A 24672-nucleotide genomic window follows, 5' to 3' on the forward strand; every position below is an offset into this window, starting at 1 on the left:
AGGCATCAATTCTATCATGCTTAGTGTCCTCAGTACCAACTTTGATGCACCTGGGGTGAAATCCTAACCATCTTTGCAATCTTGGCAAGACTCCAATTGACTTCAATGGGACCAGGATCGCACCCCTTGCGAACCTAGAACATGAATATTATTTGCAGCTGGCTCTTTGGGGCAAGCCTTTCATACAAGACTATAAAAAACTGGAAATTAAGAAGCACAAATGAGTCTGATTTTCAATAGGACTTGTATTCCTATATATCTATCACTTAGGCACCTTCAGAAATCCTCCCTGATGTATAGTAATATTAAATATCCCATGGCCATTGTTATAAGAGGGATTTCTCCACCACTGTCTTTAGTTAAAATTTTGCCTCATCAGCATTGTGCAGCTTCCAGTGCAGCCAGACTGCCAACTGCCACCCTCCACGTGGCTGCATCTCAGAAGGAAGTGAAAGGTTTTTGGAAATTATATGGGCTTTGATCCTGCAAATCACATCTGCATAGGCAGACCCTTGCAGTTCCATGGAGCTCCTTGCAGGCACAAGGGTCTAATCCACACAGATCTTAATACCGAAGAAGGGTTGTAGTTTGCCATGTGCTTTGGGGTGAAATTGCTAAAACAATGCAAGGTATGTTTTTATAGGCAAAATATTCTGTTGAATAGAGCAGAAGAACATGGACATGATGCCTATCCATCAATTATCCCACTCATGCAAACTGGGACAATTGCAGGGATTATAATTTGCAATATTTGTACTTCATGGGTCTGATCCCAGATCCATTAAAATCAGGAGAAAGGTTCTGATCAGCCCCTCTCTGCATTCTCCTCTGCTTTTTACCATCACATCTTATAACTTAATAAAAATGTATTTTTAAAAGAGGGAGGAATTTCATAATTAGAATTATTCAGTGCATTTTATGAGGACTGTTGTAATTAGATACACCTGTTAAAAGTTAACCTACCAAAGGCAGCTTTGATGCAAAACTTAATAGCCTCTCAGACCGTGATAATCAATTACTGGATTTTCAAAAAATGATCATACTGGAAGAGCACTGCCTTGTTTGCACAGCTTTGGCCAATCAGCAGTGGCTGCAACAGCTCATTCAACTGAAAGCTGCTTAACCTTAGAGGGATATTTTACAGTCTTACCTGTGCAAGATTGCTTCAGAGCCAGTTTATAGATAGAGACAGCTTCTGCACTCCCGAGGCAAATTAAAAATGAAATCCATGAAGAATTGACAGGCAACTTCCTAGAACTCTCAACAACTCTAATTATGTTACAATACCTTTCATGGCTTACACAAAATAATCTCTCCGAGATTTGTGGACTCCAGGCTTGGTAGAATTTCCCTGAAGAGCTTCACTTGATATGCTCTGGAAGTCTCCTTCATTGCACATTAATGCAGGAAACAGTTGTCAGGTTTTGTACTGCTTAATTCATTACTTTGTTTTACTTATACGCCTCCCCGTCCCCAATAATATGGAAATGTTTCATTTTCAATTTTAAAGCCTGAATATTATTCTGTATTCAAGTCAGTAAGTGTGCATTAATGCTAGAGAAAGAAAATCTTAGTATACAAAAATATGGGGCCACTAATTAAGAGTGAACTCCTGCTGATATCAGAGTTCTGTGAAGAAACTGAAATAAATGAGAGAAAGGCTAGTGCAATATTTAGGACACTGGGCTGGGACTCAGGAGATGTCGCTTCAGTTCCTGAAACTGCTACTGGTTAACTGTGTGACCTTGGGCAAGTCATTTTCAAAAGTTACCTTTCCAAGTGATTCAAACATTGAGGAGCCTAGGCCCCATTGACATTCAATGATGCTTTGGCTCTTATGGGTTGGATTCCCGGAGGTACTTGCACCCCTACCTCCTATTTATTTCATATACCTTCGAGTCTCAGCCTGTGTGCTTGAGTTGCTTTTGAAAAATGGGACTTTGGTGCCTAAATCTCTAAAAGGTCTGTCTACATTGCAATCAGGAGGCAAGATTGCAGCATGTGTAGGTACACCTGAGTTAGCTTTGATTGAACTAGCTCACTAAAAATAGCAGCATAGATGCAGTTGCACGGGCAGTGGCATGATTTAGCTGCCCGAGTATAATCCTGCCCAAGACCTGGGGAACATACTTGGGAGGCTAACCCAGGGCTACACTGCTATTTTCAGTGAGCTCTCTCCAAAGCTAGCACAAGTATGCCTTTATATGCTCAATCATGCCTCCCAATTGGTGTGTAAACATACCCCCAGGAACTTTTGAAAATGCTAACCTTAATCGCTCTAGTCCTCAGTTCACCATTTGTAAATTGGGAGAAAATAAATATTATTCCCACTCAGTCCTTATTTAGATTTCAGGTGAAGTGGGGAAGGGACTGTCTGACTGTCCATTTGTAATGTTTAGTACAATCTTGTTTGGGAGCTCTAGGAGACTCTTGGAAAATAATTCTGCTTCCAAATAGCATTTAGGGACCTTCTATTCCCTCCCCCCCCCCCCATAAACAGACATATGCATGAAAAACAGCAACAGACAAATTCTACTCTCAGTCCTGATCTACAGTAAGAAGTTAGGTTGATCCAGCTATGTTTCCTAGAGGAGTGAAAAATGCACACCCCTGAGCACTGTAATTAAGCCAACCTAACCACCCATGTATATAGCACTAGGTCAACAGAAGAATTTCCGATCGACCTAGCTACAGCCTCTTGGGGAGTGGATTACCTACCCGACAGGAGTACTCTTTCCATATTCATGGGTAGCATTTCCACTGATGCACTACAGCAGCCCAGTCCCACTAACGTAACTTCACGGAAGTGAGGAAACTGATGTACAGAGAGATCAAGTGATTTGTGAAAGGTCACATATGGAATTAGCAGCAGCTCTCATGAGGTCCAGTGCACTGCCTGATCCACAAGCCCATTCTCAATGAGAATTGGGTACCAGAGTTCATCTACATTGTCTGTACACTCTTCTGCCTGACATTAGGGGAATTCTATCCCCTGGTCCTTGGGCAGCCACTGCTGCTGTCAATGGGATTTTGAGGGCGTGCAAGGACTGCAGGATAGTGTGCAGGATCTTCGCTGTTAAGATATTACAAGCATCACCATGGCAAACAGTTACGATATCATAAAGGCCTCTTTGTGACAATAAGAGCTGCAAGGGCAGAAGTTACACAGCAACAAGAATCCCGTTTTCATGGTATTGTCTCTAGGGAACCTGAGAGAAAAGTAGGGGGTTGGCAGTAGGGGGGAAGAGAGAGGAAATCACTATCTAAGCAGAACTGTGTTTAACAAGACTGTTTTTCAAAGAGGTCTATGGGGAGTCAGTCCATATTTAATACTTGTTGCATAATTTTTTTATTGTGATTATTTTCCACAGCCATTTTCATTTATCAACAATCTAGTTAAAAGCTGCTGGGTTGCTCTACTTCTAATCTCAATGCCATTAAACTGATTATTCTTATTTCTTTTCTTAGTACTAAATAAATACCTAAAATTATGATGGGTGAAGTTAAACCTTAGGAACCTGGCATTTTCCATTCAGCCTGCCAAATACGTTGCCCCTCCAGATTATCTAGGCCCTGGTGAGTAACCCGCCTCCTCTTTATTTCTGTGCTGGGCAGTCTGCTCTGCCAGTGCGCCTCAGTCCTGTCCTATAGCCTGTGACTCATTCAACTCAGGCACACGCAATATAAAATAGCTGTGCCAAAAAAGCCAGGGTGTTTAATAACTAACCTTTCATGATGCAACAGTGGTAAAACAAAAATAAAAATTCTTGCTATATTTCACAGGCTTCCTCATTTGCTTCCACAAGGATCACTAGCTCCCACTGATTACTTTTAAAAAAATCTTGATTTAATTATCTAATGCGAAGGAAGGGATGAGGATTAGCTGCTGATTAAAAGGTTTACAGAAAATAGATATGATTAAGTGGAATAATCCTCTGGAAACCAAAAGGCTCCATCAGATAAATTTTACCATGTGGATTGCACCCAAGTAATCAGCAAAGCTTCCTATATAATTTTGCCAAGAACCCAGACTTATGGGGGAATTCAATGAGATTTGACCTGCACTCTTGTAATAGGATAGTCTGGAGTGAAAAACAAAATTCTCTGTAATGTTCTCTCCTTCTACTTTTTAATGAGGCAGAACAAACACTCAAGGATTTATGCAGCTGGATTTATGGTGCAGAACTTTTCATGAGGTATTTTATTCATTAATCTTATTTACCAACCCAGTGAACAGCTGCCCTCTAGGTTGCCCTGTTCCCATTTTAATAGTAGACTCACAGTCAAGATAAAGAAAGTGTGCAATTTCTGTTTCCATATTTCCATCGTTATTCTGAACTAGCAGACTGATGCCTTGGAGCATGTTCCATGGCAAACATGCAGCCCTATAGCCCCGAAAGCCTCTCTGTTCAGACACTTTCGTAAAACCAAAGGATGAAAGCCCAGAATTTCAAATAAAACTGGATGGCTCAGTTGCTGTACTGACCTTTACTCTGGTTCAATCCATCCCATGTACTGAGTAACCAAAAGTTATAAATCAGATGACTGTTTGGTGCTGTGTGAGAAACTGGTGTTCCAGTTCCCAGAGAACAAATGCCCCCCCAATACAAAACTCACTAGCACATTATTAATTGGGTAAGCAGCTTGTGATGGGTTACCTCTGAGCCTGCTTAAACCGGAGGTCATCCCTGAACCAGAGCACAAAAGGAGTTCAGCCAATCACAATTACCTGTAGGTCTTGCCTCAACTCTAGTTGAATGGCATGGGGCCTATCTACAGGGGAAGATCCACCCAGGTGAACACAAGGCAGGTATAGAGGCTCCTCGAGGACCAGTGTCTCCAGTCTATTCAACAGTAATGCTTGGCTGTGAACACTCCCCTTGCCCATATAGTTTCAACAAACTGCTTCTGCTCCAGCCTATACCCAGAAATCCTGACAGATCTAGAGGCCCCGATCAAGATCTGGGCCACTTGTGGTGGGCACTACACAACCACATGGTAAGAGATAGTCCCTGCCCTAAAGAATTTACAGTCTAAATAGGCAAGACAAGACACGGTGGGAGACAAATCATTATCTTTTTACACATGGGGAACTGAGCCTTAAGTGAATTGTCCAAGGACAGCTAGGAAATCTGGCAGGAAAAGGACACTTGGGCTCAAGAAATCAGAGTTCAATCCAGTGTCCTAAAAAGATTCACCTTTCATATCTGTAACTATTTGGCCCTACTTGGATACAGAGAGAGGCCTTGGACTGAATGGGATTTAGAAGCCAAAAACCCATTGACAATGGGACTTAGGCTCTTAAGTGTCTAAATCACTTGAAAACACGCAGGCTCCTAAATTAGGCAAACATTTCAACACTGAGTACAGCTTTAAAAATGTGGGCCTCACAGGAACCGCCTTGCTGCATAAGATGCCAGTTCAAATCCATCAGTTATTAATCCTGGCCACGGCCTTAAAGATCTTGTAAGAGCACCAATGGGTCCCTCGAGAAATGGGGCCAATGGTATTTGAATATAATTCAGAGAGTCAGACAGACAACCAGCCTCTCTGTCACTGTGCAAACACTTTAAGCCGTGAGGGATGCTCAAGAACAGCAACAGTTCAGTAGCAGGCTGGAATCCCTGGATTCAGCATTCCACTCCCACTGCTGTAATTATGAACCTGGGTTGGAGGTGGTTAGACCCACACTGGGTCTGAAATTCAGAGTGGCTTAAGGTTACTGACTGAGTACTCAAAAGTACAGTCTACATAAAAAAGCCCTGATAATTTCAGGAGTCTCTAGTACCTCTCACACTTGAGGGTCAGATTAAATTAAGGCTCCCGCTCTGGATTCAGGACCAGGGCCTTTAGAAAAAAAATAAATAAAGGAGACTCTCCTGCTACAGCAGAATCCATGCTATCTTTTACACTGACCCCAGTGGTTGCTGGAACAGAACTGGCAGTTTAGTAAGTTCTTTGGGACCAATTCATCTTCTGTCTCAGAATGGAAGATTCATACATTAAAATTTCACTCACTTTGCACTGGTATAGAACAGTGACTCTCAGCCAAGGGAACATGTACCCCTGGGGGCACGCAGAGGTTTTCCAGGGGGCACACCAACTCATCTGATATTTGCTTAGTTTTACAACAGGCTACATAAACAGCACTAGTGAAGTCAGTAGAAACTAAACTTTCACACAGACAATGACTTGTTTATACTGCTCTGTATATGACACACCGAAATGTAAATACAATATTTATATTCCAGTTGATTTATTTTATAGTTGTATGGTAAAGCAAGTATTTTTTTTTTTCAGTAGCAGTGTGCTGAAATGTTTTTATTTTTAGGTCTGATTTTGTAAGCAACTAGTTTAAGTGAGGTGAAATGTGGGGGTAGCAAGACAAATCAGACTGCTGAAAGGGGTGCAGTTGGCTGGAAAGGTTGAGAAATACTGGTGTAGAGTATTATGCAAGGCAATGGTGAATCAGACACATGGAGCACTGACATGATCAGTAAAATTCATTTGAGACAATGTTTTTGTTTAAGCCAGAGATTCTCAAACTTTTTCATTGTGAAGACCACACCTTAACATAGAGGTTGTGTCAAGGGCCCTGGAGTACAGTTGGCCACCACCTAAACACTCCATTGTGGTCAGGGGGGCTTCTACAGTTCCCTGCCTCTAATAGACCCTCTCATACTGGCCCTGTAAGTCATCATAAAGTCTCAAGTGCTTACAGCACCCTTTTTGGGGCTGTTTAATACTAAACTCAGTCCTTAAATCACAAAATAATTCAACAAAAGTCAAAAGTCAAACTCTACCTGAAACTCCCAGTTCCCAGCCACCTCTGGCTTGATCTCTAACCATCAGAGGAGTGAAGTTTTGGAATAGCCTTCCGAGGGAAGTAGTGGGGGCAAAAGATCTATCTTGCTTTAAGATTAAACTCGATAAGTTTATGGAGGAGATGGTATGATGGGATAACATGGTTTTGGTAATTAAATATTCATGGTAAATAGGCCCAATGGCCTGTGATGGGTTTTTAGATGGGGTAAGATCCAAGTTACCCGGGAAAGAATTTTCTGTAGTATCTGGCTGATGAATCTTGCCCATATGCTCAGGGTTTAGCTGATCGCCATATTTGGGGTCGGGAAGGAATTTTCCTCCAGGGCAGATTGGAAGGCCCTGGAGGTTTTTCGCCTTCCTCTGTAGCATGGGGCATGGGTCACTTGCTGGAGGATTCTCTGCTCCTTGAGGTCTTCAAACTACAATTTGAGGACTTCAATAGCACAGATATAGGTGTGAGGTCTTTTTTAGGAGTGGTGGGTGAAGTTCTGTGGCCTGCATTGTGCAGGAGGTCAGACTAGATGATCATAATGGTCCCTTCTGACCTAAATATCTATGAATCTATGAATCTCAACCCTCTAGCCCTACTTCCAAGCTCATCATCAGCCACAACCCGGCAGTCCTTTATACTAAGCCACCTGATTCGCCTCACATGAGGCTCCTATTGTAATCAGGGCTGTTTTAGCAACAGGCTCTCCAGCATACAGGCAAGTCACCCTGTGTCTAGACTAGACGAGTAGATTGTGTTTGAAAACAAGCTAACATTTTTTAAACACAAGCTATTTTTGGAGCCTAGGACACCTCTCCTGCCATTTATGTCCATTGGGCTTCCTCCCTGCCTGTTCTTGAGAGGGAACATCCTCTCAGCAGCTGCAGAAAACAGACCTGGAAAAAATAACTTAAGAAAGCATCTGTTTTACAGCTCTCGCTAGTGTAATTTGTGTTTTGTCCTGTCTGGAGACGGAAAAAATAAGCAAAGTCTCTTTGTTTTTAAATTTGTTTACCACAACCCCCCCCCTCCATTTGTTCTGTTCTTCCTTTTCCCCCTGAAAATGTTCTCCCTCTTGCTACCTTTTCTTCTCTTCCCCATCACCTGCTTCTTTGTTACTTTCCCTGCCAGTTCTGCCATTTACATCCCGGATTATCTGAACCCCACACAGTCTACACCCCTGTGAACAGGCTTCTCCTTCCTCACAGACTTTAAGGTCAGAAGGGACCACCATGATCATCTAGTATAACCTCCTGCATATTGCAGGCCACAGAACCTCACTTGAAATATTTCAGAGTAACAGCTGTGTTAGTCTGTATTCGCACAAAGAAAAGGAGTACTTGGGGCACCTTAGAGACTAAAATTGGTTAGTCTCTAAGGTGCCACAAGTACTCCTTTTCTTTTCACTTGAAATAGATCCCTAGTCTCTGGCTGAGTTACTGAAGTCCTCATATCATGGTTTAAAGACTTCAAGTTAAAGATAGTCCACCATTTACACTCATTTAAACCTGAAAGTGATCTGTACTCCTATGCTGCAGAGAAAGGTGAAAATGCCCCAGGGTCTCTGCCAATCTGACCCAGAGGAAAAATTCCTTCCCAACGCCAAATATGGCGATTAGTTAGACCCTTAGCATGTGGGCAAGACGCACCAGGCAGATACCTGGGAAAGAATTCTCTGTAGTAACTCAGAGTCGTCCCCATCTAGTGTCCTGTCTCTGGCCATTGGAGATTTTTTGCTACTGGTAGTTGCCAGTGGGCCACATACCATTCTAGGCAGTCCCATCATACCATCCCCTCCACAAGCTTATCAAGCTCAGTCTTGAAGCCAGTTAGGTTTTTTGCTGTCACTGCTTCCCTGGGAAGGCTGTTTCACAACTTCACTTCTTTGACGGTTAGAAGCCATTGCGTAGTTTACAGCGTAAAACTTGTTGATGGCCAGTTTATAGCTATTTGTTCTTGTGTCCAAACTGGCACTTAAGTTAACTCCTCTCCCTCCCTGGTACTGATGTATGCTTTTCCTGTCTGCTTATACAAAGCAAATAAAATGGGTCTAGTAACATTTACCTCACGGGGCATTGAGAGGGTTAATTAGAATGCAGTGGTGAAAGGAGCTATGGGAACACAAAGCATTGTTACAGAAAAGGAAGATTTTAAAAAGATTTCTGGGATAATTCTACAGTTGCAAGAGAACACACGACATCTGTGTAGGTTCTTATATTGGGCCGATCATGCTGGTATATGAGCACTAGAAGAAGAGTACACCCTTGTTTCTGAGGCAATGTTGCATTATCTATCTACTCAGAGACAGTATTGCAGGTCTCCATTTCATAGCTGTTCCAGTACTTGTTGTGGAAAAACAAGCAAAGTGCTTCTCAGCAGGAAGGTGCAAGCTTTTTGAGAAAAATCAACTGTTATCTCCCAAACGCTGGATGTTGATGCCCAATAGTTTTCTTTAAAGCATTTCCCAGCCATCTCTTACATTTTAGACTTCCAGTTTTTGACTTAGATACGTAAGTGCCCTTTCTATATGCTTAAGGGATAATCCGAGTAGCCAAATCCAGAATTTCATGATTTTATTTATATTGCAGAAGTTCCTAGACAGAACATGGAAAAATGGTTACACACACTGTAAGGAGAGTGATCGCTTAAGATGAGCTATTATCAGCAGGAGAGCGGGGGGGGGGGGAACCTTTTGTAGTGATAATCAAGGTGGGCCATTGCCAGCAGTTAACAGGAATGTCTGAGGAGCAGTGTGTGTGTGTGTGGGGGGGAATAAACACGGGGAAATAGTTTTACTTTGTGTAATGACCCATCCACTCCCAGTCTCTATTCAAGCCTAAGTTAATTGTATCCAGTTTGCAAATTAATTCCAATTCAGCAGTCTCTTGTTGGAGTCTGTGTTTGAAGTCTTTTTGTTGTAATATTGCGACCTTTAGGTCTGTAATCGAGTGACCAGAGAGATTGAAGTGTTCTCCGACTGGTTTATGAATGTTATAATTCTTGACATCTGATTTGTGTCCATTTATTCTTTTACGTAGAGACTGTCCAGTTTGGCCAATGTACATGGCAGAGGGGCATTGCTGGCACATGATGTCATATATCACATTGGTAGATGGAAAGCAGTTCTTCGGTCCTCCAGGTTGGATGTTGAGCTGTTGACCAAAAACTTATCCTCAAAAACAAGGTCAGATTACCAAAAAACCCCACAAAGTAGCCATTCCAGCAAACAGCATGACAAAATAAGTCTCTCTTAGGTGAAACGTGGAGTCTTGCTGAAAGCCAAGACCCTGGCAGTTTATGAAAGGCAAAACAAAACTATTAAAGTATGTTTCTGGAACATCAAAAGCAAAGCTGCATAGGTGAAAGAAATGGACTAATATTCCAAGGATTTGGGGATAAGTGAATGTTAATAGCCAGGATCTGACAAAAAGATTTTAAAATGAAAATAAAGAAGTCATAACATATGGGGAGGCAAGATAGTTACACAGAGGGAGCAGTGTTATTTAGTACATCCAAAGCAGACAAAAAAAATCACTGCCTTTCAAGGATAACCCAGGAAAGACTAATAGAAAAGGAACAGTGACGGGTAAACCACTTTGAAGAGGTGTTAAACAGACGACCACCACTAGAAACTGTTGACTTTGGCAAAGAAATTAGTCTCCCAGAATTAGACATCATAACATCTCATGAACAAAGAAGTGAAGGGGAATAGGAAAAAAAAAAGCTAAAGTTGGGAAAGCTGCAGATAAAGACCAAGTCAGAGGAAAGTGTTGAACAATTGGTTAAAAAAAAAAACACACACACACACACACACACACACAATCTTCAAAGTATGGGACCAAGAATTCAACATAGACACTTGTGTCAAACAATGGTGTCTCTCTCTCTCTCACCACCAGGCTGTAGAGTCAGTCTCACTCTCACGGTCTCTGGCCAAATGACTATTCAAGTAGTTTAATACAAAACTAGAATAGCTTCAAGAGGAAAGGCAGAGGGCGCAATTCCAAAACACCCTATAGCCTGGTGGATAGGGCACTCAACTGGGAGGGAAAGTCCTGGGATTTCGAGTCCCTGCCACAGAACAGGGATTCAAACTTGAGCCTGCTACATCGCAGCTGAGTGCTCTAAGCACGTGGCTATTAGATATAAAGGAGTCATGGGAGGCAGGGTTGCTTCTGCCTCTCTTTCTTTCTTTCTTTCATGAATATAACCCTTTGTTTTTGTTTTTTGAAGCATTTTTAATCAAAAGAAAAAACAGTGTTGAATTTTGAACAGAAACCAATTTTTTTAAAAATTACACACACTTTGATTTGCTGAACATTCCAAGACAATTAGTCTTGGTTCAAGCCAAACTGATGTTTCCTTCCAGAACTTACAGCAAATACAAAAAACCCCACAACCACACACCAATTCATACAACTGTACATGCAAATAAAGACCAAAAGACTGTCCAGCATAAAAAAATGTGGAGTTATTGAACAGTTATGGGGGGGAATCTAATGAAAGCCCCCCAACTCAAGTATTACTTCAGAAGGCAGAGGAATACAAGAAGAGAGTCAATTTACCATCAGACTTGGCAGTAACATGCCTGTCAATGGGGATGTCCAGAAGGAGATAATGTCATAAATTGGAAAGTTGGCAGCTACATTTACCAGTTTAAGCAAGATTTGGTCTTTGAAAGCGTACAACAAAGTCCAAACTAGAAATCTTCACCTTAAAATGTTATTTCCACTTTAACACATGGATGTGAAAGCTGGAAACCTACCAAAAGGCACAGATGGCGGTCTAAATTCCTTTGAAGAGAAGTAGGTAGTAAAAGGAATTAATCTATAACAGATGTTGAGATTAGTCAGAGTTCAACAATTTTTTTCTCTGAAGTTATTGATAAAAAAAGATGGAAATATTTGGAACATGTTGAGAGTGAAGCCAGAGCATTTGCCACAGTAGGTGTGCCATTAGGAACATGTGAAAGGGGCCAACCAAAATAATCTGTCCATCAAAAACTACTCAGAGAAGGGGAACTTAGGGGACCCAACAAAGAGGGTATGCAAAAAGTAGCTCAGTAAAAGAGATGGCAGAGCCTCGCTTGTGCCCGAGTGACATCTGAAGGCATACTCAGATTGTTCTCATGGTGCAGTCCTATGGGGGGGTGAGATTTCCAGTAGCATTCGGTGCTGACCTGACTCTACTCCTGACCTGACTCTACAAGTAAATGGTAAAAAAAAATATACATCACATTGACTTCAACAGAATCACAGGAGGCGAGTTAAGCCAAAACTGAGCCCTTTGAGAACCCCCAAGCTTACAATCCTTCTCAGGCCAGTGTCTTCCTGTGGACTGCAAGATTTATCTCATTATGATCAATCCCAGTTGATAAAAGTCTTCCCTAATTCTATCCATGCTTCATCATAATTCTCATTGGATTCTACAATATGCATTGTCCTTTCGGAGTATCCAAAGGAATAGACAATGTATTCTGGTCTCAAAAATTCAACAAGTTTCAATGCACCCAGAGCCCTCGCACAGCAGCATCTGCCTTCCCTAAAGGGTGCGACATTCAGTCCCACCAACCACAAGAACATTGGGTTTCAGTTCCGATTCCCCCAGACTCTCTCAAACCATACCCAACTGCACTCTAACCACTGGGAAAAGGAAAATCCATTACAATACTATTGTGCACATTGTGTGAATTCACCCCCAGGACAAGGGCCCAAGCACCACTGAAGTTTCACTACAGTGCTATTTTGAGGACTTAATTGGGATTTCAGGGGCCATGTGCTGACTTTTTATCTATGCCTTGAACAAGTGAAGTGAAGTGGGTGGGAACTTGATCCTACAATAAAACTGTTCCTATGCAATTGCCAAATTATTGCTGTCTAGTGGCAAGAGTGAGGCCAAAGAGGGAAGTGTAGAAGTGCATGCTTTGTTATCATGCCAAGCATCATGCTTTTGCCCCTGGCTTCTGACCCTCTTTTGTCCCCACTGTGCACCCAAGCAAAAGGAGGGGGGGGACACAGAAAGGTGGAGACTTGCTACTGCCCAGTGCTGAGAACTTATTGGGACTTGATCCAAAGGCTGTTGAAGTTAAAAGGAGGTCCCCCCCCATTGACTTCAGTGGGCTTTATCTCATGCCTTTAGCATTAAACTTGGACCCATACTTTGCCTCCTCACATGCATTGGAAGGCAGCAATGCTGCTCATTGAGCTAAACATTGCAGGATTAAGGCCCAAATGTGTAGGTTACTATCATACATAGAGTACCAGCCTCATTCGCAAAGGTGGCATGGCACTTAAGTTTTTATGTTGCAAATTAACTAGACATGCTTCACTGCCACAGCTCAGAAAATTGAAGTGAAAAATTCACACTTGAATGTGCAAATCATTTTTTTATATTTTGCCCCAGACACAGGGCTATGACATTGACAAGCACAGTGTTGCCTGACAAGTATCTTTGAGAACAGGGGAAGACAAAAATACAGGGGTGAGGAGAGGTGGAGAGGGTTAAAAAGCACATGCAACTCCTCTGTGGTTTATTTTACAAGCTCTTTACTAAAAGACATCTAACATCTCTAGCATGCTCTGCTGATTGGCATTATCTGCAGTGTGTGAGCAGCAGAGCTGGGCAAAGATGGTGCTCTAATTCCATTTCTCCTCCCCCTGCCCACCTTTTCTATTTTCCTTTAGATGGCAACCAACTGTCTTCCCTTTCAAAGAGCATTAAAAGTCAGAAATGTAAGGGAACAGAGAGCTTAGCAGGCTAGCCATTCATTCCCTATGAATCATCTTGCAATTTCTTAGTCTTACAATTGCAATTATTTTAGTATCTGTTTTGAAAGAAGAAAGTGAATCAGTTCATTCCTTCATAGCTCCCTGTAATTTCAGCTCACTCTTATGCATGAAGCTGACTTGGGTGAAAAGGTTAGAGGAAGATGGATCTCAAGTTTAAGAATTACCACCCTGCCCCCCGGCCTTCAGGAAAGGCCAATAAAATGTGCAAAAATCTTATTTGGGTTTCACACAACTGCAAGCACTTTTTACATTCATGGATAAGACACTGCATTATGTTGAACTATCACCCTAACTTGGTATTCCCTAGAATCCTTTGCCTCTGGCAATCTGAGTCCCTTCTGACTGGATCACAGACTGCTATAAAAAAAAAAAAAAAGAGGAAAATAGCTGCTGTCAAGAATGGAGATCCTCCTTCCTGCAGGCACCTAGTCAATCTCCACAATGGCCCAAAAATATGGCCAGAATGGCTCATATCTCTCTCAGCTCCCTGTGTATATCAGCTGTGCCTTTGAACTCTATGTAGAATTTTCTTCACGCTGAAAGGGATCCCTCATAAGTCAGATGAGAAATCAGCAGCATTAGAATCATAGAATATCAGAGTTGGAAAGGACCCCAGAAGGTCATCTAGTTCAACCCCCTGCTCGAAGCAGGACCAATTCCCAGTTAAATCATCCCAGCCAGGGCTTTGTCAAGCCTGACCTTAAAAACCTCTAAGGAAGGAAGGAAGGAAGGATGCATTGGATACCACGTCCCAAGTTAAATGGCTTGAGTTGCTCGCAATACAGCCCAAGGCAGCTCTTAAATCAAGACATGTTTGTATCTAGGCTATAATCCGTGTCCTTCTACCCCATCTCCTGTATCTGTACATTAGACACCACAGTTAGCTGCATTATCTGGTGGTCTTTAATGCAGCCACCATCGGATGCGAATGTGGGTATAGTAAGACCCTAACATGAGGCTGCAGCCAATGTTGCCAACTCATGATTTCATTGAGACTCACGGTAGGTGTTGTTTTCCTGATGGCCTCAACTCCTAGAAGGAAGGAGAGGGGTTTTGTTTTTTAATGAACCTTTAGTTGTCATGGCTGCAGAAGAAAGCTTGAAAACATGATCTGAGAGGAACCTCATCTCTCAGGAACTAGAAGGCAAACAACCCCAAATTTATCATTTTAAAAATTTCATTTTGGGGGGCACCTCTCATGATGTTTCAATGCATGGGGCTGGCAACACTGCATCTGTTCTCTTATTTTTACCCTGGTAAAATCAGATGCTACTCAGTTCAAGGTCAGGGGACTTACAGTGGTCTGAAACAGATGCAAGTGACCACAGAACAGCCTCAATCTCTAACAGGTTCCCATCCCATATTCCCTGCAAAATGCTATTTTCTCCCAGCTCTTTGTTTTATAAGACAAGCTTGCATGTGAAGGGCATGTTGTGTTTGGAGTTATAATTGGGAGGAGAGCAAGTCATATGGTTCATGGCCTGCCTGGAAAGATCACTCATTCTGAGTGTTAGGGCAGTTAATTAAATCCTCACTTAATTTATATCTTCCCATAGACAACTACAACTTTGATTCATCATTTACCTTTTTAAAAAAAAAAAAAAAAAGGTAGTTCTTTGCAAACAGATTATAGTGAGCATGAATAGCTGGTAATTGGGGTTAAAGAGTGTGTGGGTAATTCGTTACCTGCGTTGTATGCAGAGATTGTTATGTGTGGGGGCATTATGGAAGACTCCCTCCTCCCTCAATCTATTGCATCCCTTTCATGTTGCCACACCTTTATTTTGGGTCCATAGAAGAAAGCTTCCCCATCTTTCCTCTTGCTATTTGGAAACCCACCTATCATTGTGACCCTTTAGTCCCAGTTAAATTGAAGGCTTATGATACTTTCACAGCCCAGTCCATAAAAGCAAAGGGTGTTGGGAGATTTAGGTTTACTCCAGATAGCCTCCCACAAAACAAAAAAGTATCAATAGATCAATTTACCCTAATTAAGAGCCACATAGGCTTGATCCAGATATTTGTGGTGTCCTTTAGCTTGGATATCTTAAGAATGTCCTGTTCAGCCTCAGCACTTTGGGAACCAGCCCATTAACGACAAGTGTGTAATTGTGCCCAGCTGGGCCCCTCCCTGCCTGTACTAACCCCTTCCCTGCCCTCAGAATTCATTAGGTTTGTACACCCCCCATCATAGTATGTTTAAACATTCTAAGCATGTCTGTAACTATACTCATGAACATGTTAAAATATATATCATCCCAAGCAGTAAGGGACTCTGCTTGCCAGTTGGACAAATGCTTTCTATGTGTCATTTTGATATAAGACACTCCCATATTTGCTGTTATTAGATGCAAAATATTGGGGGAGAAACTGATGGTGGACTGAACTGAAATCTCATTACAGCTGGGGTCTGTGTTTTCAGAATATTGTCTTTTTCCTGAAACGGTCATGTTTTCCTTCTTATTTCATTTACAGAAGACATGCTGACAACAAAGCGAACTACCCACATTATACACACACACACACACACATTGATTGTGCACACACAAATTCCAATACTAATCCCACTACACACACACACACAAATAAAAACCTTACCACACACCAACAAGCAAAACAGTTCTCATTGCACGCACAAAGCCCCTAATACGTGAGCATATGTGCGCAAACACCCAGCCACCTATAAGGAAGATTAAGAAAGTATCTATGCAGTGAGTTTGTTAGAGTTAGTTACCAAACACCAGACCAGATTCTGATGTCATCTACACTGGTGCAAAGCTGCAGTAGCCATATTGGATAAACCTCTTCCCAGCTTTCACTGCCCTTGAGCCAGATTCTGATCTCTGTTATACCAAAGCCAAAGGGGCTACTACAGTTTTGCACTGGAGTAACAGAGATCAGAATCTGGCTCAACGATATGAAAGCCTGGGAAGAGATTAATCCAATGTTTGACTAATTCAGAAGGTTTTCAAAGTGTATATTGCATAGTGTATCACCTACAGATTCACTCACACACAGGTATATCCAAACTGAAAATCCATTTTACTATTTCCTTCTTTCAAGTGTTTTTTAAAAATGTTGGGACAAATCTCTACTTGCTGTAAATGGGTGTAGAGAATTTGGCCCTTGATCTTCCCCACCCCACACACCATCCCAAAGCAAGTCCATGTTCACTTGCCAGGTATTCAGCATGTCCTTTGGGGGAAGTTTTAAGTGATGCTTCTTCCTTAACCTTCATCTCCATTGAAACAGAGGAGATCACACACACATCCCCTTCATTTCCACATAGTCTTTTAATAGTCCATTTAATGCAGACTAGCAAGGTGGATCTATATTAATACTTCAAACTACAGCCTATGGGTTCAAATCCCTGCAACAAAACCAGCTTTTAGACCTTCCAGTCTATCCCTACTCAGTTGGGTAGAGTACTGCGCTGCTTTCTCATTAAGGCCACCAATGATATCCCCTGCTCCCCATCCCTTCTTCTGCATGCCCCATTACTACTTGTACATAGTTAAAATCTCGCTAACCTGATGGGGGGGGGGGTGTGTGGGGAGGAGAAAGAATGTTCAGGTAGGTGCTTCATTAGGAACTGCTGCCTTCCCTCCTTTCAAGCTAGCTCCTACATTTTAATTTACTGGCAAGCACTAATGAACTCAATACAGGACCTAATGCTTTTCCTTGGGGTGTAGAGATAAATTTAGGCAAGTGCAGACTGAGGTTAATAGGAAGGAGAGGGTTGTATTAGAATGGCACAAGTTTAAAGCTTGAATTCATGCCCCTTTCTAGTTTTGCAGACTTCCCTAGGTTTCCTCCCACCCCCATGGTCAGTAATGCAGAAAAGCTGAGCCAAGGTGTAGCTAGTGATTTAAATTGGGCATAATCAGTAATAAATCCATTGCCCCAAGAGTGGAGCCTTCACCTGCCCTTTCTATACATGCTATAGGGTGAAATTCACTTCTGGAGTAGACAGCTGGGACACCACTGGAGCCCTTTCCCTGCCCACATGAGGGTTTGGAGCAGCCATTGAGATACTGGGAGGCGATTTCCATCCTCTTCAACTCTAAAACAAATCCCACCCAACACAAAGCACAAGTAACTGGGACTTGTATGGGGTGGGAGGGGAAGAAAGAGAAGGGTTGTATTTTATTCTAAGGATCTCAAGCATGTTGCAAACATTCTGTTAAACTAAGACTCAAAACAGTGAGAAAATTATAAAACATCAGATATGGAGGGAAAGGAACCTCTTCACTGGGCCACCATGCCTATTAACCTGCTAAAGCTGTATATTTGACCTACTGTGCAGGTTTAAATAGAGACTCATTTTCATTTTATTGCCCCCAACACACAGTCAACGAAGGCTACGCAGGTGGTGTCGGAGAGAAGGCTTTGGATTCTTTGACCATGGGATGGTGTTCCATGAAGGAGGAGTGCTGGGCAGAGACGGGCTCCATCTTATGAAGAGAGGGAAGAGCATCTTTGCGAGCAGGCTGGCTAACCTAGCGAGGAGGGCTTTAAACTACGTTCACTGGGGGAAGGAGACCAAAGCCCTGAGGTAAGTGGGAAAGCGGGATACCGGGAGGAAGCACAGGCAGGGACGTCTGTGAGGGGAGGGCTCCTGCCTCATACTGATAATGAGGGGCGATCAGCAGGTTCTCTCAAGTGTTTATATACGAATGCACAAAGCCTTGGAAACAAGCAGGGAACTGGAGGTCCTGGTGATGTCAAGGAATTATGATGTGATTGGAATAACCGAGACTTGGTGGGATAACTCACATGACTGGAGTACTGTCATGGATGGTTATAAACTGTTCAGGAAGGACAGACAGGGCAGAAAAGGTGGGGGAGTAGCACTGTATGTAAGGGAGCAGTATGACTGCTCAGAGCTCTGGTACGAAACTGCAGAAAAACCTGAGTGTCTCTGGATTAAGTTTAGAAGTGTGAGCAACAGGAGTGATGTAGTGGTGGGAGTCTGCTATAGACCACTGGACCAGGGAGATGAGGCTTTCTTCCGGCAACTCACAGAAGCTACTAGATTGCACGCCCTGCAATCATGGGTGACTTTAATTTTCCTGATATCTGCTGGGAGAGCAATACAGAGGTGCATAGACAATCCAGGAAGTTTTTGGAAAGAGTAGGGGACAATTTCCTGGTGCAAGTGCTAGAGGAGCCAACTAGGGGGGGGACCTTTTCTTGACCTGCTGCTCACAAACAGGGAAGAATTAGTGGGGGAAGCAAAAGTGGACAGGAATCTGGGAGGCAGTGACCATGAGTTGGTTGAGTTCAGGATCCTGACACAAGGAAGAAAGGTAAGCAGCAGGATACGGACCCTGGACTTCAGGAAAGCAGACTTCGACTCCCTCAGGGAACGGATGGGTAGGATCCTCTGGGGGACTAACATGAAGGGGAAAGGAATCCCTGTTGAGGTTACAGGGACAAACCATCCCGATGAGTTGAAAGAATAGTAAATATGGCAGGCGACCAGCTTGGCTTAACGGTGAAATCCTAGCAGATCTTAAACATAAAGAAGAAGCTTACAAGAAGTGGAAGGTTGGACATATGACCAGGGAAGAGTATAAAAATATTGCTTGGGCATGTAGGGATGAAATCAGGAGGGCCAAATCACACCTGGAGCTGCAGCTAGCAAGAGATGTCAAGAGTAACAAGAAGGGTTTCTTCAGGTATGTTGGCAACAAGAAGAAAGCCAAGGAAAGTGTGGGCCCCTTACTGAATGAGGGAGGATGTGGAAAAAGCTAATGTACTCAATGCTTTTTTTGCCTCTGTCTTCACTAACAAGGTCAGCTCCCAGACTGCTGCGCTGGGCATCACAACATGGGGAGTAGATGGCCAGCCCTCTGTGAAGAAAGAGGTGGTTAGGGACTATTTAGAAAAGCTGGACGTGCACAAGTCCATGGGGCCGGACGAGTTGCATCCAAGAGTGCTAAAGGAATTGGCGGCTGTGATTGCAGAGCCATTGGCCATTACCTTTGAAAACTCATGGCGAACGGGGGAAGTCCCGGATGACTGGAAAAAGGCTAATGTAGTGCCAATCTTTAAAAAAGGGAAGGAGGAGGATCCTGGGAACTACAGGCCAGTCAGCCTCACCTCAGTCCCCGGAAAAATCATGGAGCAGGTCCTCAAGGAATCAATCCTGATGCACTTGCATGAGAGGAAAGTGATCAGGAACAGCCAGCATGGATTCACCAAGGGAAGGTCATGCCTGACTAATCTAATCGCCTTCTATGAAGAGATTACTGGTTCTGTGGATGAAGGGAAAGCAGTGGATGTATTGTTTCTTGACTTTAGCAAAGCTTTTGACATGGTCTCCCACAGTATTCTTGTCAGCAAGTTAAAGAAGTATGGGCTCGATGAATGCACTATAAGGTGGGTAGAAAGTTGGCTAGATTGTCAGGCTCAACGGGTAGTGATCAATGGCTCCATGTCTAGTAGGCAGCCAGTGTCAAGTGGAGTGCCCCAGGGGTCGGTTTTGTTCAATATCTTCATAAATGATCTGGAGGATAGTGTGGATTGCACTCTCAGCAAATTTGCAGATGATACTAAACTGGGAGGAGTGGTCGATACGCTGGAGGGCAGGGATAGGATACAGAGGGACCTAGACAAATTGGAGGATTGGGCCAAAAGAAATCTGATGAGGTTCAATAAGGATAAGTGCAGGGTCCTGCACTTAGGACGGAAGAACGCAATGCACAGCTACAGACTAGAGACTGAATGGCTAGGCAGCAGTTCTGCGGAAAAGGACCTGGGGTGACAGTGGACGAGAAGCTGGATATGAGTCAGCAGTGTGCCCTTGTTGCCAAGAAGGCCAATGGCATTCTGGGATGTATAAGTAGGGGCACAGCGAGCAGATTGAGGGACGTGATCGTTCCCATCTATTCGACATTGGTGAGGCCTCATCTGGAGTACTGTGTCCAGTTTTGGGCCCCACACTACAAGAAGGATGTGGATAAATTGGAGAGAGTCCAGCAAAGGGCAACAAAAATGATTAGGGGTCTGGAACACATGACTTATGAGGAGAGGCTGAGGGAACTGAGATTGTTTAGTCTGCAGAAGAGAAGAATGAGGGGGGATTTGATAGCTGCTTTCAACTACCTGAGAGGTGGTTCCAGAGAGGATGGTTCTAGACTATTCCACCACTGAGAAGACAGGACATGGAGTAATGGTCTCAAGTTGCAGTGGGGGAGGTTTAGGTTGGATATTAGGAAAAACTTTTTCACTAGGAGGGTGGTGAAACACTGGAATGCGTTACCTAGGGAGGTGGTAGAATCTCCTTCCTTAGAGGTTTTTAAGGTCAGGCTTGACAAAGCCCTGGCTGGGATGATTTAACTGGGAATTGGTCCTGCTTTGAGCAGGGGGTTGGACTAGATGACCTTCTGGGGTCCCTTCCAACACTGATATTCTATGATTCACAGTACATGAAGGTACAGTTTCCTGTATATTGGTCAGTGCTCCTTGTCCCCAGCAATGATAGCATCGAGTGTCAGGCATGAATACTGGTGCTAAAGCAGTGTCCCTGCCTGAAATATCATTGGGATGCTACATCTGGCCTGTTTGAATGACATTTGCTATAACTGGTCCACCAAGAGAATGATATGCTGCAGCCAATTATGCCATTCCATTTGCTCTCTAGCAAATTAGCTCTCCCTGCCCCTCTTTAGCTGGTGGCAGTGCAGCCTGAAACAAATATTGAGCTGGACAACGTCCTTAACCTTTAAGAATACAGGCCCAGGGGGCATAATTGTCCATCTTTCAGAGACTTCGCTAACTAGAGTTTGGAAAGTTCAAGCTGCAGTGTTACCTTATCTAACTAGAGATCTTCCTAAGAAGGGATGGATTCACATTTACACTACAGGTGACTTTACTACTCTGCCAGTATAAAGGGGCTTTAATGGGGGCATAAATTGCCTTTACACTCACTTTAAGGCCCATCTCGTGTGATTTGTCATAGCTCCACTGAAATCAATGGAACTATGACTGACTAGACCAGCTGAGAATCTGTTCTCCAGTGTGGTGTAAAGTGGCCTTTGACCAAATGAGAACTCAGGCCATACTGTAATTACACACAATATACACTCACAGTGCCATCTTCAGGGCACAGACCCATACTCCCTTTATAGCTAATATACATACATCAATTTAGACACATCTAGTTCATTTTACCATATATCTACACTTTGCACAATATGGGAAGAGAACTATGCTGTAATGCACCACATATGTAGAGAGGTATATTGGTATATGGGGTAACTTAGACATAAGCGACAACTCCATGGGTGCTCCCACAGGGAAAAATTAGTGGGTGCTCTGCACCCACCAGCAGCTAAACCCCCCCCCCCGCCCCGAGTGCACTGCATCCCTGCTCCTCTGCCTACCTCCCAGTGCTTCCCACCTGGCCGCTCCGGGGGTGGGGGGGGGGGGGGGAGAGAAGGAGCAGGAATGTGGAGCAGCTGGGATTTGGGGAAGGGGTGTCCAGCATCCACAGGAAACAGGGGAAGTTGGCGCCTATGTCTGGCCATACATATAGGTGAGGGGAGAATAGGCATAGGGACACCTAAGTCTCCTGGCACTCACCTCCACATCAGCCTTCCCACCCCTCCACTCCACTCAAGCCCCATCCTGTCTTCCCTCACCTATCATTCCTTCCCTTTCCCAAAAACACCCCTCCCTTAACTGCAGCCCCCAAATCCTTTTCCCTTAATTACCCCTCTAGGAAGTACTTATGTCTAGTTCTCCCCCTAGAAAACAAGGCTTTAGGGAGGTAAAGGAGGTTGGGGTACACAGGCAGAGCTGGGGCCGCTATGTCTCCTTCCTAAGAGCCTGCCCAACTTCCCCCCCCTCCAATCCATCCTCATATTCCCTCCCCCACTGTTTGCCCATTTCTCTGCTCTCTAATATCCCTTCCCACCCTAAAGTACTTACATGTCTATTCTCCCCCCCCACACACACACACACCATACTTGGATTACATACATTCCGCCCAAAATGAAACTGCCAGCCATGACTCAAATTGTAGTGACCTCCAGCCACTCAATACAGAATTCTTTATGGTGTAGGTGGGAGATTAATCATAAGCCATCTTTTGTTATGTTAACTGAAGGGCAAGTTCACAGCCATCAAGAGATCTTTAGTACCTCTCAGAGTGACAATACAAGGCATCAGAAAGATGGAGAAGCCTGTAACTTGGGAACCCCTTGGTCATGTGACCCAAATTTGGATCACTAACACTACCCCACATTTCTATGAGGGCCACCACATTAAAAAGTAATCAGATTAACCATTCTGATTTTAGAGCACTTGCATTAAAGCGTATGAAGTGGTGGGAATGGAAACCTTTTAGTCATGTTTTTGGTATTGGCTCATGACCAATGTAAATTTTTTTTTTTTTCCAAATACCAATCTCCATCTGGGTCCCGCAAAGATTTAGTGGGTACCATGCACTACCTTGCATAAAACCCAACAGATGAGACCATACAGACTTGCATCACATCAATAATTTGATTTTTAGCCACCCCCTCCCTGCCTCCCCACCAAGAAATTTACTTTAAAGAGGGCTATATTTTCAGGGGGGTTACATCTCTGGAACCCATGGCTGCAACAACTAAATTTGGTTCTCTAAAACTTAGCCTGCACCCTCCAGAGGCATGTCTGATTTCAAAGAAATCGGACTGAGCATGTCCATTTTAAATGACTTAGAGAGGTCGACTTTTGAACAGATGTGACACAACCTTAACTATAGTGGAGCTATAATATAATAAATTCCATGGACTGAAAGTAAGGGGTCGGGGGGGAAGATGTAATAGAGGGAAAAAAAGATCTGAAGAAAGCAGAGGTTGCAGTCTAAACTGCTCACTTATAATGGGCACAGTTCAAAGAAGATTGATGTTCACCTCTTTGCAGTATTTACCTTTATCTCAATACATTCAGTGGTCCCTAGACTAGGGAGGGTAAATAATGTGGTAGGTACTGTAAATGTCCAGGGTCCAATGGACCTACTTCACTGCAGTCCTTAGTTTTCTATTTTATAGGAGGACTGAAGCTTACAGAAAAAACATACCAGTGGGTAGCTGTGTTAGTTTTTAAGGTACCACTGGACTCATTTTTGAGAAAAATAGTGATTTCAGTCACTTTAGAATACTATACAATCAGTTTACATAGTCTCCTGCATCAGCTCTTCCCTGACATAGTCAAGTTACATTTCTTTTCTTTATGGCTTCTCTGTCTCAACTTCACATGCACATCATGCAGCTTCAGCTAATGTCTTAGCACTTCCTCAGATACCAAAGCTCCTGATTGGCCCTTAACAGGCAAGGCTGTTCTTACAAGAACCACCTTTCCTATGCATAGATAGCCTTAACCTCAGCAACAGTCTGGTGCATCCACATACTCAGCTCCTACAGCTGTTGGGGGAACAAAACAAAATTACTTAAAGCAGCAATACCTAGTTAGGCAACTTCATAATGCAGCTTTTGTACTATAACAGATGAGACAGTAATAGGCATGTATTACGGGGGGGAGAAGAGATGAATAATACTGGATGATGGAAAATTACAGGAAGATTGCTCTTGCTCATCATTTCTGTCAGTAATGCAGACAAATACTTTAGGGTAGTAGGAGAACAGAGGTAGCTGGTTCAGCTGTCACTGTTATCTTCAAATGGGATGTTGCTACCTGTCTTAAAAGAAGCCAACAAAAACCTTCAGCATTTGAAAAGCATGGGTAATAGGTCTTTTTAAACTAATCAAAGCAGCACTGCTCTGGCAATGTGTTAAGCCAGTTAAAGTCTTCCCAGAGTCAATAGTAATTACAGAAATGTAATCACAGTTGCCAATCATGCTGCTTTAAACTGGGATAGGGATGACTGGTGTAGAGAAAGACTTAAGCTGTGTCTACACTGCCACTTTCAGTGCTAAAACTTGTGTTGTTCAGGGGTGTGTGTGTGTGGGGAAGCTAGAAGTACTTCAAACACACAGTCAGCCTGTGAAACTGTGTCAAGGGATGTTGTGAAGGCCAAAAGTATAACTGGGTTCAAAAAAAGAAAGTCTAAGATAAGCT

The sequence above is a fragment of the Lepidochelys kempii genome, chromosome 26 (genome assembly GCF_965140265.1).
Source record: "Lepidochelys kempii isolate rLepKem1 chromosome 26, rLepKem1.hap2, whole genome shotgun sequence".
In the NCBI taxonomy this organism is placed as follows: Eukaryota; Metazoa; Chordata; order Testudines; family Cheloniidae; genus Lepidochelys; species Lepidochelys kempii.